Raw genomic sequence first — 17,427 nt, 5'->3', positions numbered from 1 at the left:
AACCTGAGATGGATTTAATTTTACACTTCACTCTTCTACCCCACAGTAATGGTCATTTCACATCAATTTCTAGGGATCCCTAGAAATGTTCCTAAGACATCAGCATCTCCTCTACATTCTTTATTAATTATACCCACTTTTACATGGCAATACTGGTAGATCTCTACTTATAAAATGCTCCCCTCCACAGACATGTAACACCTTTCTGCCTAGCTCTGGGGAATACTTTTCCCTCTCCTGCACCTGAACTGTTTTTTATTTAATGGAATTGTAGGAGTTTTAAATCCATACTGTAGCAGCCATGTGGCTGTCTGCTGCTTCTTCTGAAGTCAGTGTTAACATCCACAGGATGTTAAATTCACAGATGCCTCATATGTCTCAGAATTTATTAACTGAATCTCAGATTCCTTCTAAAGAAATATAAGCTTCCAGTGACATTTTGTCCTGATGCTGCTAATGGCTTGTGTGATCCACAAAACCTGCATGATGTTCCCTTTCCCATCTCCAGGCATTAGACCACAGAGTTCGAACTCTGACTTCAGATCTCTCTGTTCAGAATGACTCAGTCCCTAAATTCCAAAAGGAAAAGAGGGCTTTAGAGGAAGTTCATCAGGCAGAAATAACTGCTCCATTTCTCTTTACTTTCTCCCATTCTGATTCTCCCAGGCTGGGAAAAGGAAAAAAAGCAAAACCACATTGCTTGCTTAAATACTGTGAGACTACAGTTTGCTGCACAAACAGGAAGGGAGCTGTGTTTTTCTAGGTATTAACTCATGGCAGCACAGTGAAGTGTTGCCAATCTGTGCCACTGCCCAAAAGAGCTATGTGAATTGCTGAGGGTGAGCAGGATTCTTCTGCAAGAGTCAATGCTGGACCAAATTCCTCTGGACCTATTGAAAACGCACACGTGAAGCGCATACTGCTTTCAGGAGGCAGCTCAGATGAATCTATTCTTTGGGTCTGAGTTAGTTTCTCACTCAATGCTGTGCACTAGTCTTGCTCTGTCCCTTCCTAGAAAATTGTAAAAGGTGAGGAGGATAAGATGTACCACCTGAACAAGAACAGCAGCAAACCTACCACTCAGATGCACGAGGTGAGGTGCAGTTGCTATGGTCTGTATTTCAGATGGCCCTCTTTGGTCTGTTTTTGATATCTTGGGCCCTTCTGATAAACATCACCTGTATGTGTGTTACAAAGTTCTTTTTCACACTGATTCCACTTTTTTCAACTTGCTGGAGGACAAGTGGGAACAAGAAAAGATGATCCATGGCAAGGCAGAAAAGGCTCATCATAAAGCAGAGAGTGACCTCAAAATGACAATTGCTAGCCTCAATGAGATGAGTGACCCAAACTTGGAAGAGGTTGTAAAGAATTGTCAATTGTAACAGAATTTCTCCCAGGGTACAGGATCCTACTGGGTGCAGGTGTGCTACATCATAGCTCTGACGGCATTAGCTACACCTGAAAAGTCACTTGGTTGCAAAGTCACTGGGAAATCCACAGGCATCCCTTGATCTCTTCGGTATCAACCTAATGACAAGCAGAAGTACAGTTCAGTAGACCAGGCAAGAAGAATCAGAAATACAGGATTTTGTTTCCTGTGTCTTTCTCTGACTCATTGTCTGATATTTGTAATTCATCTTCCACACTCACCCACATATAAGAAGTGTATAATCACCAGGAAGTTATGAGGCTTAAGTGATTCATGTTTATGTAAGGCCTTATGATCCCCAGATAAAAGCTGTTTTAGAAATGCAAAATATTATCACAAATTAGAACTTTATTTTAGTGTCACTATTGACTACTTTAGTGATGGGTCTGCCAGCACTTCTCTGACAAACCTTCCCTTAGAAATTAACTTCCCAGAATACAAATTTCCAACTCTATATTATCCAAACCACTAATTTACCTAGTTAAAGAGCTAAGTAGCTAAGGCAATGTGTACAATCATTAATAAATACTGGCAAGCTTTGCTAATTCAAATTCTAACACAGTGCTCCACCGAGAGTACAAGACACTTGTGCTTCAGAGCAAGGCCACCGGGACGCTTAAGTGACAGAAGAAAAATTAAGTGCTGGTGTTAGTTCTTCAGAGCTGCAAACAGACGACACAACTTCCTGGGGTGCTTGTGCCTTTACGTGTGGACTAGTTAGTGATGGGGTAAGGAGGAGCTTCCACAAAGGAAAAGGGGACTTGAGTGCCCTGCCAGCCCCACTAGAGACAAGAGACTAGATTGTCTCAACCCACTTTCAACAAAGATTAACCTGTTCACTACAGCATAGAAACACTTATTTGGCTTAACTCGTTTGCTGTAACATCCTATCTTTTTTTACCTCACAGTAGCCTGCTTGCGCAGCTTTATCTTTTTGATAAGACTGAATTGGCATAAAAGATTAATACAGACCTTTTAAATGGAGTTTGGAGCCTGTCACTCTTTAAACCCTTAAATAATAGAGAGCTGGCTGAGATGTAGTATTTATTTTTCCCCAGGTAGATTTTGACTTTTTTTCTGCAGCAGATTCTGACTACTTCTCCATGAGCTTGTGAAACCCTTCAGCTTGGAAACATTCGCCTTTTTAGCTTCCAGTGAATCAATAGTTCAGCCATCTCTGAGATCCACCTTGTCTTGTATATTATCCATTCACTGTACGCTCCACTTTCTTTGAAGTCTGGGAAACTGTATGCTCACTGCAGATGTCCTGCCATGCTGCTATGGCCTGCAAGAAAGGAGATCTGCTGCAGGGACCTCCTCTTCTCCTTGCAGGGAGCCAGCAAAGACAGCCGATAGATCTTTTCACCCACATTAATGCCAAAGGCTCCTGGAAGCCACTCCCCCTCTCACCATGGAAGGAAAGGTGGTAAATAAAACCAGAAATGAGTCCACAGCTCACAGGATGAACAGTGTTACCATTCTGAATTCAAATATTTCTTTCATCCAACATATTTCAGTGCCCAAATATTTAACTAAAAACTCAGCATTTTAACAACAACAAAAAAAAAGACCCTCAAACCTAAACTGCAGCTATTTCTACAAACAAGCCTCTATTTCCCCCAAGTAACCAAATCAGCTTGATTATATTCCTGAAGGCCAAATTCTAACATGATAGAGGAAGCTAACAATGCTGCAGATAACATCAGTTGTCTACTGAGACACCTGGCCAGGTCTTTCCTGCTTTGTTGGCTGAGTATGCCCAGTAGATCTCTCCCAGGAACAATAACAAAAAAAAATCCAGTAGGGCTGACAGACATATAGAGAAAGAAGTGAAGAAATTAAGATTCTTGTTTGTATTTCCACAAATTCTCTCACATTTCTCGCTCATAGCCACTGCCATGCTTGTGTGTGCCCTCCAGACTCGTATATTGGGGAGCTGGAAGAAGACCTGGAAGCTGAGCATGCTGTAAGAACACGGGTAACGGTATCTAAGGAGGAGAAAACTCCCCAGGGGAGTGATTACACCTCTGAAAGGCCCTAAAGACATTAAACTACTAATTAAAAACCCAGAATTCCTCATGAAAGAGTAATAAGATGGACAACAATCTTGAACTCTAGTTTTAGCCTAAGCGAACTCACCGTTATAAATCGCACACGCTACTCCTTTCATAGGAACCTCTGAAGAAGCCAATTACTGGCGAGGCAGTTCTCCACAGAGCAAGAGAGTAGCAGGTCAGGGAAAATGGGCATTTCTCTGTCCTGTCCTTCAGCTACCAAATCACCCCATCCACTTTTTACAGTTCTATAGCGAGGGATGAATCCACTCTAATAAATCTTCCGTAAATCGCCAGGATGTGGTTGTTAAATATATAATCAGATTCATTAACAATGGAAAAGCCTGAAGATAATTCAGTCCCAAAAAAGTTATATTTTAATGGAATGCTCTGAACACATTCTAATGACTAATACGAATTGATAGCATCAATAATAAGTAACATTTCCATTTCAATTCACTTTAGAAATTCTAGCTAATTAATTCTCAACCATCTCAGGAGATAGGTCAGTGTTGTTCGACACCTTGCACAGGTGGGAAAACAGAGGTAAAGGAACTTGTCCAGTGACACAAAAAGCAGCAACACAAGTTAAAGCAGAGCATAGCATTGGGGGATTCCTGTTCCCTCTCTGATTATGCCTCACACTTGCTGCTGTCGTTTCCAAAATGGTTACACTTCTAAATATACATAGGCTCTTTGGCATGGAGTAAGAATTTCTTCCCCTCTTTCCCACTAGGTGGAGAAACAAGGAAGACTGCCTGGAAGAAGGTGATGTTGCAACAACTGCTCAGGTCAGACACCTTCCCAGCATCTGAGCATCTTGTCTCTCCTCAGGGAAGAAGAAACATCACTGGGAGTCTCCAAAGGAGAAGCTTCTTCAGCAGCTTCTTTGAGCTCGTAAGTGGGCCAGATCCTGCAGACCTTACCCCACCTTCCCCTCACACTGCAGACCTTGGAAGGGGTAAAGCGCCAAGGCTCCATGAAATTCACTGTGAGCTTTGTTATTCCTATAGAGTTGGAGTGGAAGGTGATCAGAGATTCATTAGAAAGTTGTTAATTCAGAAGCATATAGTAAAAAGAGGAGGCAGGACTGCTAGGTGTATTTTCTATTGTTTTGCAAGGAAAATACATGGCCTGCAGTCCAAACAATTACTCTGAGCTTTAGCGAGGAGGCCTAGAGATGGTTAATCTTTCTGGAAGATACCAGCCACTGACCTTCTAATGGATTAATACCAAAGATGGGATTTATCCCAAATAAAGAGACCATTAAAGCTAAATAAAAAGCTTCCAGAAGCCTTTCTTATAAAGCATCCCCGAGGGCCTTACTGAGACTCCAGGGCTGCCGGATCCCAGCTGACAACACCTACTTGGCCCCTTCTCAAATCTAACAGAATGGCAAGCGGGAAGCTGGGCTGCTGAAGCTGATCCTTGAGCTGGAGGAGGCAGCCCTGCAGGTCCAGGCCATGGGCTCTACTCTGTGCAGGAAGCACACAGGTCACGGAGAATATCCAGAGTGAAAGCGAAGCTGGAGACGGACAAACAGGTCATGAAAGCTGAGTGCATGTATGGCATCTCTGCAGAAATCCAAGGTGAGAGGCCAGCAGGGAATTCCTCAACAAACCAGCAATACAGCCATGGGTTCAGCTATCAGTGCAAGGCAGAATTCAGCCCTCTGCAGTGGGAGCTAACTGGTACCAGCAAGCAGCTGTTTGCAGGTGGTGCTGAACACTGCCCGCCTCGGCTGATGGAGTGGGCATCCCCCTCAATAAAGAGGAGGACACTCTCCACTCCCCCTAGCTTTTGCAGTCATCCCATTGTAATTACAAGCAACTGGAATAAACTTGAGTTTGCAAGAGAGGGAGGATATTTTTGCCTTTAAAGCCTTACTCGGCATCATACGACTGACTTCTCTCTAACAGCTGAACTCGGATGCTCACGTTCACAAGCTGTAAGATGATCTGTCTGAAGCCAATGCCCAGCTGGCTGAGGTAGAGAAGAGCCAAGCTGAAATTAAGGCCATCAGGCTCCAAGGTAAATTCCTTGACAGCTTTGTGCAACGTTACCTCGCTCTGATCCTCCTCTTCCCCTACATTTCATGTAACGCTGGCAGCCCTGCCCTGTCTCCTCTAGCAAATCTGCCCAATCCTTCTAGCCTTTGTCTCTCTTTCTCTCCAGTCAGATTGAATTAGTTCCTCTCCTGCTTTTTTATGTACTTTTCCCACAGCCGAAAACAGCCAGCTGAGTCGGGAGCACCGGGAAGCTAAGAGCAGGCTTAACCAGATTGTCCACATGAAAACTTCTCTCAGCCTGCAAGCAGATGACTTCAAGAGGCAGCTGGATGAAAAGTCAAAGGTACTGGGGACCACCAACTGCCCACAGAGGTTGTTGCTGTCATGGGACATGCAGTGCCTGCTCTTTTGCGTGCTGTTCACTTCAGAGTAACAAGTCTTCTGTGTTAGCTCTCACAAAGGAAAACTTTCTCATCCAAATTAATCTCTGGGCTTGTTACCAGCTGATCTTGGAAGCGGTGTGGGGGCTGTGAGCCTTGTATGGGTATGAAAATACGATACAGCATCTCCCATGAGTCAGCAGCGAAGAGCAAAACACACACCTCTTGATTCTCAGTCCACTGTCCATTCAGTGGATTGTGCAGCAGTTTATTTGCATAGATCACGCAAGTTTGGCTCATAAGGTACCAGTATTTCAGGTCTGCCTGACACATCTGTCTTGGAAATTTGTGCTTATCTCCAAAGAGTAATTTTAGTGCTGCACCTGTATATCAAAATTCTGGCAGGAATCATCTGTGTGTTCAGAACAATCACCAAATGGGTTTACTGTCATAATTCTTTTGAAACACTGTTTGAGAGAAAACAGTGATGGTGACAAGCCAAGTTCTGTTTTCAGTTGTATGAACTCAATTCAATTCACTGCAGTACAGCAAAAAACAGGTACAGAGAACAGAATCTTGGCTCCTGCCCAGGAAGATATTTTGAAGCCTGAGATGTCACTCCAGTCTTCAAAAAAGGCAAGAAGGAGGACTCGGGGAACTACAGGCCGGTCAGCCTCACCTCCATCCCTGGAAAGATGATGGAACAAGCTCATTCTGGGCGTCATCTCAAGGCATGTGGAGGAAAGGAAAGCTATCAGAAGTACCCAACATGGATTTACCAAGCGGAAATCATGTCTGACTAATCTGATAGCCTTCTATGATGGCATGACAGGATGGATAGATGAGGGGAGGGTGGTAGATGTGGTCTATCTTAACTTAAGCAAGGCATTCGACACAGTCTGCCACAGCATCCTCATAGGGAATCTTAGGAAGAGTGGGTTAGATGAATGGACAGTAAGGTGGATAGATAACTGGTTGAAAGTCAGAGGGTCATGATTAGGGGCACAGAGTCTAGTTGGAGGTCAGTGATGAGTGGTGTTTCCCAGGGGTCAGTACTGGGTCCAGTCCTCTTCAATATATTCATTAATGACCTGGATGAGGGGATAGAGTGCACCCTCAGCAAGTTTGCCGATGACACAAAGCTGGGGGGGGCGGTGGCTGACACACCGGAAGGCTGTGCCGCCATACAGAGAGACCTAGACAGGTTGGAGATTTGCACAGAGAGGAACCTTATGAAGTTCAACAAGGGCAAGTGTAGGGTGCTGCACCTGGGGAGGAATAACCCCATGCACCAGTACAGGTTGGGGCTGACCTGGTGGAGGGCAGCTCGGTGGAAAGAGACCTGGGAGTCCTGGTGGAAAACAGGATGACCATGAGCCAGCAATGTGCCTTCGTGGCCAAGAAGGCCAATGGCATCCTGGAGTGCATCAAGAAGAGTGTGGCCGGCAGGTCAAGGTCAAGGAGGTCATCCTCCCCCTCTTCTCTGCCTTGGTGAGGCCGCACCTGGAGTACTGTGTCCAGTTCTGGGCTCCCCAGTTCAAGAAGGACAGGGAACTGCTGGAGAGGGTGCATCAAAGGGCTACAAAGATGATGAGGGGACCGAAACACCTCTCTTATGAAGAAAGGCTGAGGGATTTGGGTCTCTTCAGTCTGGAAAAAAGACGGCTGAGGGGGGACCTTATCAACACTTATAAATACTTAAAGGGTGGGTGTCAGGAGGATGGGGCCAGGCTCTTTTCAGTGGTGCCCAGTGACAGGACAAGAGGCAATGGGCACAAACTTGAACATAGGAAGTTCCACCTAAACACGAGGAGGAACTTCCTTACTTTGAGGGTGGCAGAGCACTAGAACAGGCTGCCCAGAGAGGTGGTGGAGTCTCCATCTCTGGAGACATTCAAAACCTGCCTGGACGCGTTCCTGTGCAACCTGCTCTAAGGTGACCCTGCTCTGGCAGGGAGGTTGGACTAGATGATCTCCAGAGGTCCCTTCCAACCCTATGATTCTATGTTTCTAGCTCATCCTAAACAGAGTTGTTAACTGGAACACTCCAGCTCTGGGGAGTGAGGTCAGTGCATTCATACTTCCAGTAGGACAGATGCCTAGTAATGGCTGGGCTGTCTCGAGTCCTGCACTACTGCTGAAGTGAGCCTGGCCAATGCCAAGCATGATTTGGACTCAATGAAAGGGTATTTGGAGGAAGAGGAGGACAGCAAAGCTGAACTGCAGTGCCTGGTCTCTAAACTCAATTCTGAAGTCACAATCTGGAGGACTAAATACAAGAGTGGTGCCACTGAAAGAACCAAAAAGCTGGAAGAAACCAAATGAGCACTTGGCTTTCAGGGACTCTGGGATGGGACTTACGGCAGGCTCATTATTTAGTTTGACTGCTGAGTCACAGCTTATAGATGTGATCTGTTAGGACTCAATTTGGTAAGACAGAGGGAAAGCAAAGAGCTCCAGCCAAAAGAAAGAAAATAATACTTGCAATAATAAACAGGGACTATTGAGACCTAACACTTATACACTGACAACAGAAAACCAACACCGATCCTTTCTGATAAAGGCTTGAATTTGAATAGCCTTTCTTTATTCCAAGGACTTTACTCTTCCAGCAGCCTTACAAAAGCCACTAGCATTTCCTAAGTATAAAGCAAGCATCAAATCAGATTAAATCCCTTAGAATCTAGTCCTTGAGATCTGGTATTACAGGCTAGAAGTTGAGCCAATCTTTGTAGCAGTCTCTAACAGAGCTAACATAAAGATGCTTTCACTTAATAGCGACAAAAGTTAAGGCATCACTGTTCACCTGAACAATCTGAGACAAATGGAATAAACTACTACATCTCTGCACAACTTTGCACTGAGTTCCAGGGATATTCACAAAGGAGGGAGGCTACTTTGCTCTTAGACACTATCCAGGTCCTTGAGATACCTTAATAAAAGGTAGAAACGTCTATCACCAGGTTACAACCCAGCAATAAAGAGCTGAGCTGTGGACCAATATGCCATACCGCACCAGCCACATCCCAGTAATGGTTTTGCAGTCACTTTTCTGAGACTGCTGCCAGGATTTCACCTTTTCACTGGTGAAAACAGCTACGGTGCTCGAGATGAGTGCTCCTGAATCCTACCACTCCTCACTCCATGAACTACTTACTCACCAGGATATTTCTGCCCTCTCTCCCTCAGGACAAAGTTGGCTGTGAGGCTCCAAGAAGCAGAGGAGACAGCTGAATCAGTCAAAGCCTGGGCTGCCAATATGGAGAAAACTAGGAAGAGGCTTCAGAAAGAAGTGGAGGACCTCACTGTTGACCTTGAGAAGGCCAGAAATCCAGCCATGCAAGAGTACATCCAGCACAAGCCTGACCAGCAAGATCTAAGACCTGGTACTGGAAGCCCTGAGAGTCTTTCTGTTAACTCAGGTCAGCTTTGGACTGGTCCCCTATTTCTTAATATTTTAAGATCTCTCTATTAAACATCAAGTAATCTGTATGACCATGAGAAGCAAGGCTAAGATTTATCACATCAAGAGAAAACCCAGATGAGAGCTGCAGCTAATTCCTAGAAGCACACAGCATGCTTCTGGTAAGCTCATTAGCTAACTTCCAGAAACAAGAGTACAGCTAAAGCAAAAGCCCTCCTTTACTGCAAGCCAAGGTATTCATCTTTTTAAGTATAATGATATCCTGCTTTGAACTTTTCAGTGTTGCAGTACCAGTGGGTTGGCCACTGGTTATTAACCACCATACTCAAAGCAGATCTAAACAACACCTAAACACTAGCAACAAATGCTCCTTCATTAAATTAGTATTTCTATTCTTGCTAGTGTTAGTGTAAGAGCATGAATAGTAGTGCAACTGTGGGACATTTGAATAAAAATGTTACTTAAAATAGGCACAAAGGCTGCTCCAAATCCAGTGAAGTCCTTGGGTATCTGCCAATGACTGCAGTCGGCTTTAGAACAGGGTCTCAAGAGCTGAAAATCCCACATACATCATTACATTACTGGGCTGAAAATCTGTTCCACCATCACTTTCTTTAATGAAGCAGTTCTTTATTCTATGGTTCCTGTGGTGTGCTTGTCACCATGGTATCTGAACGCATGTGCAGATCATAAGGATATGGAGAATATTTGTGATTAAAAGCTCCTAGGAAAGAAAAATGTACCTTTATTCTTTTCCTTCATGACAAGCAGTTAAACACCGTCTAAAATAGTCTTGAATAACATCTTGTTTGTAACCGAATTGTCTTTGAAATAGAAAGAGTCATATTAATCAACCCAGGCAATTACTAACAGCACATCTGCACAAGGAATATCTGAAGTGGAAAACATTTGCTCCACAGCAGCATCATTATAACCACAGGAGCAAGGAAGACTATCACACTGATGGGAACTGGGTGATCTTGTTAAAATCCTAATGGTGAGGAAAGAAAGCCTCGTAAACATTTTAATCATCCATTCAGAGTGACCAAGAGAAACTCTGCCAGTCATTAGAGTGGCTGCCAATTTAACTGTGACTAGCTGGCAGGACATGCAGAGAAGTGAAGTGTAAAGAAAACTTGTGTCCGGTGAATGCTTGGCTTTATCTTTCCAGGCCAATGCTGCTTGTGCTGCCCTGGACAAGAAGCAGAGAGCCTTTGATAAGATGCTGGCAGAATGGCAACAAAAATGCAAAGGGCTGCAGGTCACAGTGCATAGTTCCCAGAAGGAATGTACACAACTGAAAATTTTGAGCTTAAGACTGTCTATGAAGAATCCTTGGAGCACCTGGAATCTATGATGAAGGAGAACAAGGCCTTTCAGGGTAAGTACAGGTTTGATGTTAAAAAACTCTGTAAATTATAAGCCCCTTGATTCCTACTGAATGATCTCTTGTGGTATCTTCCAATACCAATTCCACTTTTCTTATTTCTAGCAATGCTTTCACTCTCCGGAAACATACATTCGATGCACCTAAAGTCACAGGTTAGATTCTGCTCTTGGGATGACAGAGTCTGCATTCACACACACGCCACCCCTATCGGATCACCCAAGAAGGTAACTAGCTCCAGTGTACTGCTTCCAGGACACCGACTCCAGGCATAACATTCAGGATCGAGGTCCTTTCTGGACCTTCAAAACACAGTCATGATAGTAGCTTGGTTGTACTCACCGTTGTACTAGGAGATCACCACTCCAGGCTGGGCCAGGTATCATCACTAGAGCACCGCGTAAGGGAATAACAGACTGGTTACAGCATTAGGCTTAAATATGAGAGGCAGGAGGTCCAGTTCTGGCTACCAGCATTCTCTCCAATTCTGAGCAATTCACTTAGGGGACTACTAACAATGGTCAGCTTTGCCCTGGGCACATGATGTTCCCTTTAACCTTAGTGGGGAGGATTAGGCTTCTCCAGGAGTCTGTTCAGAGCAAGTCAGTTAAACTCCTACTCAGAGTCTCTCTCTTGGCTTTTTTTTTTTTTTTTTAAACACTTCTGTAAATTGCAAAAATTGATCTCTTACAGGAGACTGGAAGATGACACTGTAAATATTTAGAAAATGCTACAATCTGCTGCCCTTGCAGCCAACAGAAAACAGTGATGGACTCCCTGGCACAGACCCAGCATTTTCTGGGCTATCTCCCCCAACCCTTTGCTCTGGCCTACATCAGCTGGCAGAGCGCCCCACTCTGCTGTACAGAAATGATGCGGCATCCTGTTTTCATTTTGTAAGAGCAACCATCTGAAAGGGGGAAAGGGGAAGGCTGGATAAAAACTGTAAAAAAATTTCTCTTGATTTAATAGGCTTCATTCTTCCACCTCCATGAACACATGCAGCGAGTGGGGCTCATTCAGAAATCCAGGATAATATTTAGCAACAAAAGAAAAGGGCAGCTGATATAAAGTGACTGGAATAATTTCATGCCATTTCCATTCAAAGAATCTGCTTGGTGCACTTGGTAAAGTTCATAGTCCTGAAATAAACCTATCATATGAAATATCTGTTTTCTTCCCTAGAGGAAATTAAGGATCTAATCAATCAGCTTAAGGAGGGGGGGAAGAGCACTCACGAGCTGCAAAAGACAGAGACTGGAGATGGAGAAGGATGAACTGCAGGTGGCACTGGAGGAAGCAGAGTCTTCCCTGGAGGAACCAATGCTACAGATGTGAGAACTGCATGCCAGGGCTGCTACCCACATTCCATCAGATGGATTTTTCTATGTTTAACCCCCAAAGGGCATTTATTCGTCCATCTGTTGCACCTTTTCTTGCAGGCTGAAGAAAGTAAACTGATTTCCATTCAGCTCAAACTGGCTCAGGTTGAAGCTGACATCAACAGGAGAACACAAGAAGGAAGAATCTGAAACAACCAGGTATAGCGATGATGTGACATTAAGTCCCAGGCTGCAGCATAGAGGTTTTAAGTTAGACACTGGGAAAGATGTATAATCATGAAGGGGAATTACTCTTTAGACCAAATTGTCTGGAGGTTGTAGAGTTTCCATTATTGGAAGTTAAGTGCATCCTGGTCACATGTTGTCTATGGGACTGGTTTAGCAGGAGGTGATGCAGATTTTAGGCAGTAGATTTTTGAGATGACCTTTTGAAAGCCTCTCCCTGCCCTATGTTTTAAAAGAAGGGATTAATGAAGGGCTTGGTGCAAAATACCGCTATCTCTGTTTTAAACAGGTTTGAAAAGTTACTGTATTTTTATTACTTGGTGGGCAGTAATTTGGTATAAAGGCTGGATCAGACTCAAGATAACAGAATGTTGTACCATATGCTTCACTGGACTCCACAGAAATAATCACCAGCAGGCAACTGAGTCTCTGCAGGCGAGTCTGGAGACTAAAGCGAAGGGGACTGCTGAAGCTCTCAGGCTCAAGACAATGGACTCTCACTTGATCAGAATGGAAATGCAACTGGATCACACCAACAGGAATGACAGTGAGCTTCTCGGGACACTGAATAAACTGCAACAGCATGCAGATAAACTGGAGAGGGTAGAAGCAGGTCCCTGGATGGAAAAGCATACCAGTTCTATTTTACAGCTTAAGCAACAAAGCGTTAGATTACGTACTCTTGTTTAGACAGACATTTTGAACAAATTGAGAATTTATATTCAAAAGCCCTGGTTCTCCCACTCATATCAATTTCAATCTGCAGTAGCTCCAACAAAGCTTATACAAGACAAGCATTACTATCAGCTTTTCCTCAAACTAGAAACCCAAAGAACGAGTCATATGTAATTAAAATAAAAATGTTCTGCTTTTAAGAGAAGTTGTAATTGCTGTTTGAACAGGATAGCCAAGAAATGGACTAGAAATTAGTAAAACTAAGGAGCTTCCTTTGGCTCTTCATTTCCAAAATAAAACTAAGTAAATTAATAAAAGGCTAGTCTCTTTGTTGGAATAAAGTGGTACAACTGCTGCCAAAAATCCAATTTTAGTAACTTAAAAAGTAGCAACAAAGACTCTTTCTCTATATACACATGTGTGCATATACACACACAGAGACACATTCAAACCTAACTTGTCATCACTTACATCAGTCTCAGTCAGAGGTAATTCTCTTGAAGTCAGTGTGGCTACAAAGACCTAAGACAGACAGACATGATACTGGGATCCAGCAATGGTTTTGTTTGTTGGTTTTTTTTTTTTTTTTTAAATTATTTTTAAATTTGGCATCACCTTGAAGAACAGCTTTGCAGAGAGACCTCCTTCACCTTTCAGCTTCCTCTCCCTTCATTATTTATATTAACCTTTAATTTTCGGATCTAAATGGATGACAATGCTTGCCAGCATGAAGAGGAGCTGCAGGAGCAGTACATGTGTCGCGGGCGAATAACTTCACTTATAAGAGAGTAGTGAAATGTTTATTAACATAAAACAGTGATTTAACAAAGTTAGTAGTGAATGCGACAGTGTTTTACGAGATTGGATGCCAGGGTACACTTGATTATTTACTGCATAGAGGCCAGGGTCAGACAAGCTCTCAGGGAGACCCTCCCGTTGAGTCACAAGGTTCAGAAAGGACCCCCTTGCTTTCTAAACTCCTCCTCAGAGAGGAGTCGAGGTGCGGCTGGATCCAATCCTAGTCCCAGACTTGGTCAACGGTTTATGTCTAAAGGATTATATATACGCAATCAATCCTTAGATCACTTAGCTAAGATTTCAAAGTTTAGCATGCTATTAGTCACTTACCGAGAATCTGTTGCGGCAAGGAATCTCTCAACCTCGAGGAGAAGAACCTTAAGCGAGCGTCCCCACTCAAGGGGAGATCCTGTCATGCAGCCTGCTGCCGTGCAGGAGAGCTCAAAGGGCTCTTGGGCTGTCCACTATTTATGGAGTAAGATAATTGACCTATAGTCATATTCTCATGGGAACAAGATACCTAGGTTCCCACTCCAGACAGTGTTTTGGTTATGTTGCCAGCCATCTCCCACAGTTCAAGTGCAACTCATAACAACTCCCGCTGATGGCCATGGCTTGAGCAGGAGCCGGGGGAGGGAAAAAGGGAAGAGCACACCACCACACTATGCTGCCTCGGCCCACTACAGACAGAGCTGGAAGAAGTGCAGACCGGCCTGGAAGGCAGCAAGCACCCTTGCAAACTCCTGGAGCAAGCAGAGGTCATGGAGAAGACATAATAAACCCAATGTCCACGTACAGAGAAAGTAGAACTATTTATGCAACAGCTGTCTTGTCAGAGAGCTTATATCCAAGTGTCTGGGTAAGAAGTCTTAATTCTGGGTAAGAAGTGCAGGATTAGGCCAAATATGGATAACAGTGGTCTATAAGAAAGGTCTGATAATTCTACGGAACATGAAGACCTCAGTCTTTAGAGACTTTACACTGATAACAAGATTTTTAAAAAAGCACCATCTTGGCCCAGCTTTGCTCCTAGCAAGGCCTATGAAAAGGCTTTTAGCAAATATGGTGGCAGAGCTGAGACAGTGCTGAGCACTTTTGAAAAACCCACCTTAAAAGGGACAGTGTAAAATTCTGCCTCCATTGAAACTGTAATTTTACTAGTTGTTTCCATGGTGCTCAGATTTCTTCCATAGACTGTAGCCCACAGCGAGATCCATTTTAGTGAAATTTTAAGCATCTTTGTGTTACAGATTGCAGTATGAAATCATATACCCGCCATTTCATTTTGTGCATAGATTTAAGAAGCTACTTCAACATTCACCATTATAGCCTGCAGTTCTTTTTCATAAAGACCACACATGCTAAGATTTCCAAGAAGAGTATAACTCCTGGAAAGGACTGATAACACAAGAAACATTTCTCAGCTGCAATTATGGGACATCAGTTATACAAACCGAGTTGTAAATGTTGCTTTTATTCAAATAGGTTAAAAAAATGCAACCGATACGTTCACTTCCAATTGACTGATAATAAAAGGATACATTTTTAGCAGGTGAACTGCTATCTGCATACCAAATTTGGGGGTTTAAACTTAACTTGTTATACAAAATCTACATAGCACAGAACTTGTGCAGCATTCTGGAACGCAATGGCACATTTACACGATGTTTTGCTGAAGAGCAGCTCGTGTTGCTAGAATGCAGTTTTTCCTATTAAAGCCTCTGTGGTTCTCCTTCCTTAGAGGTTTGGGTTTTTTTAAGTGTATTATTTTTACAGCAGCAACAACAACAGTCCTCTAATAATTAATATCAGTAAACAGCAAGCACTACATGAGCTGTGGGGCTCCTATTTTCCATGAGATAGAGAGATACATACACATTGTAAGCTGTGGAGCGCAGACTATGTTTGTTGAGAATGCAATCAAATACAGCTTCAGCTAGGTCTAAAGCCAGCTGCTGCTACTGCAGCATAGCTCTGAAATAAATGATATTGGTATAGAAACTCAAATCCATGCACACAGAAATTCAGAAAAACAGACTCAGACTCAAGGCCTTCATAAACAACAGGGTCTATTACTGCCTCAGAGGTGTATCATCATTTTAGCTCTCATTTAGCATGCAAGTAAATACACAGGTCCTACTGTTTTGTAATGCAGATCCAGTGGGGCTGAAGCCCACTTGGCTTAACAATGCACAATTTTATAGAGAAAAAACAAACTCTATAGAAAACTGTGATGCACAAATCATCTCTTTGAGAGCCAAATGGAAGAGCTGAGCAGATAAGACATTCTGGGTCTCCAAGACTTCTTTCTGCCCTCTAGAATTAGTCTGCATAGTATTAAATGAAAGCTGGAGCCCGACCTTCACCACACTACTAATGAGCATGAGGAAATCATCAGTGAGTACTGAGTAGTTGATGAGAGAGCAAAGCAAGCTGCGGCTCATGTAAGTCACCTCCTCACCTTTCTGCCCTTTATGTTAGTAGCTGGAAACCTTAAGGTATATATTCCATTATTTCTCTCCAGAGCTGATTTGAAAGCACAGTGTTAATAATACATGTTAGCTATTGCATTGCTTTTTATGATCCTGAAAAGCAGAATGCGTGTTAGCTCACTGATTGCAGCCTGGCAAAATTAATCCACAAAAGAAGAAATCCACTTCCTCCCTGCCTCCCTGGTAATCGACATCACAGATGGCACACTGAGGAATTCCTCCATTTCCTCTCGATTTGTCCTTTCTTTCACTTATTACACAACTCCACTCATCACACCTATCAGGCCTCCAACAAAGAGTAGGCTGGCTTCCCTCTCTAGCTAGTCAATGGCATTCGTAATTGGCACAGAGGGGAGAAAAGTTGCCAGCACGGAGCAGATTGCTCCTTTGGCACTCTGCTGACAACTGGCACTTCAGAAATATCATAGCTAGCTGTGGATTTAACGCACAGCATTTCCTCCCAGAGTAAGGCTGAGCCTTCTGCCACCTTTGTGCTTTCAGCTACTGCATGTTCAGACAATATCTTCACCTTCCATCTACAGCACACTCACAGCCACCCCCTTTCCATTAAAGGGAAGAAATAAAAGCCTGAAGTGTCATTAGAACTAAAGCTATTGACATAATAATAGGTGGGGATAATACCCTTGACTAGTCCAGTGGTACTAAGCAAGCACACCACCACCTGGTTTATGGTCCAATCTAGAGTTTTCCAAGTCAGCTGGGATCACTTCCATTGATTTCAGTAAACTGTGGATCCAGTCTTTAGAAAGGCAGCCTATGATATACAGAAAAATTAAAGATATGGCAAAGTTTCTCAGAAGGTAGCATACAGATAGCAGATCTATATATCCTAGCTTTCAAGGATCTGTATAAGTAGCTGTGCTGTCAATCCATTTCATACCTCCTTCATAGGCTTCCTGTGTGGCAAAAGATCTGTCAGAAGCAGGATCATTATGTGCACCTGGAAAAGATTAAGAAGCACTATTAAACTGCAATAAAAGACCTGTAAGTCAAGATGGAATAGGCTGAGTAGTTAGCCCTGAAAGGAGAAAAAAAAAAAAAGCACCATCATGAAACTCCAGGGCAAGAAAAACATGTACAAATATATCAGAAAGATCATTCCAACAGAGCAGCTATGAAACTCCTTCTTCCACCTGAGCTTCCACATTCAGCACAAATACCTGAAAAGAAACATTTTTATTTAACAG

General features: G+C 43.3%; 1 pseudogene; it reads left to right on the top strand.

The window, feature by feature from the left end:
• The window catches only part of LOC134520142 (myosin-16-like), a 28,781-nt pseudogene extending 15,060 nt beyond the window's left edge, over nt 1-13,721 (top strand).
• Nucleotides 13,722-17,427: the final 3,706 nt, after the last annotated feature.

The sequence above is a fragment of the Chroicocephalus ridibundus genome, chromosome 8, assembly GCF_963924245.1.
Source record: "Chroicocephalus ridibundus chromosome 8, bChrRid1.1, whole genome shotgun sequence".
In the NCBI taxonomy this organism is placed as follows: Eukaryota; Metazoa; Chordata; class Aves; order Charadriiformes; family Laridae; genus Chroicocephalus; species Chroicocephalus ridibundus.
This window is presented reverse-complemented; position numbering and strand designations above follow the sequence as displayed.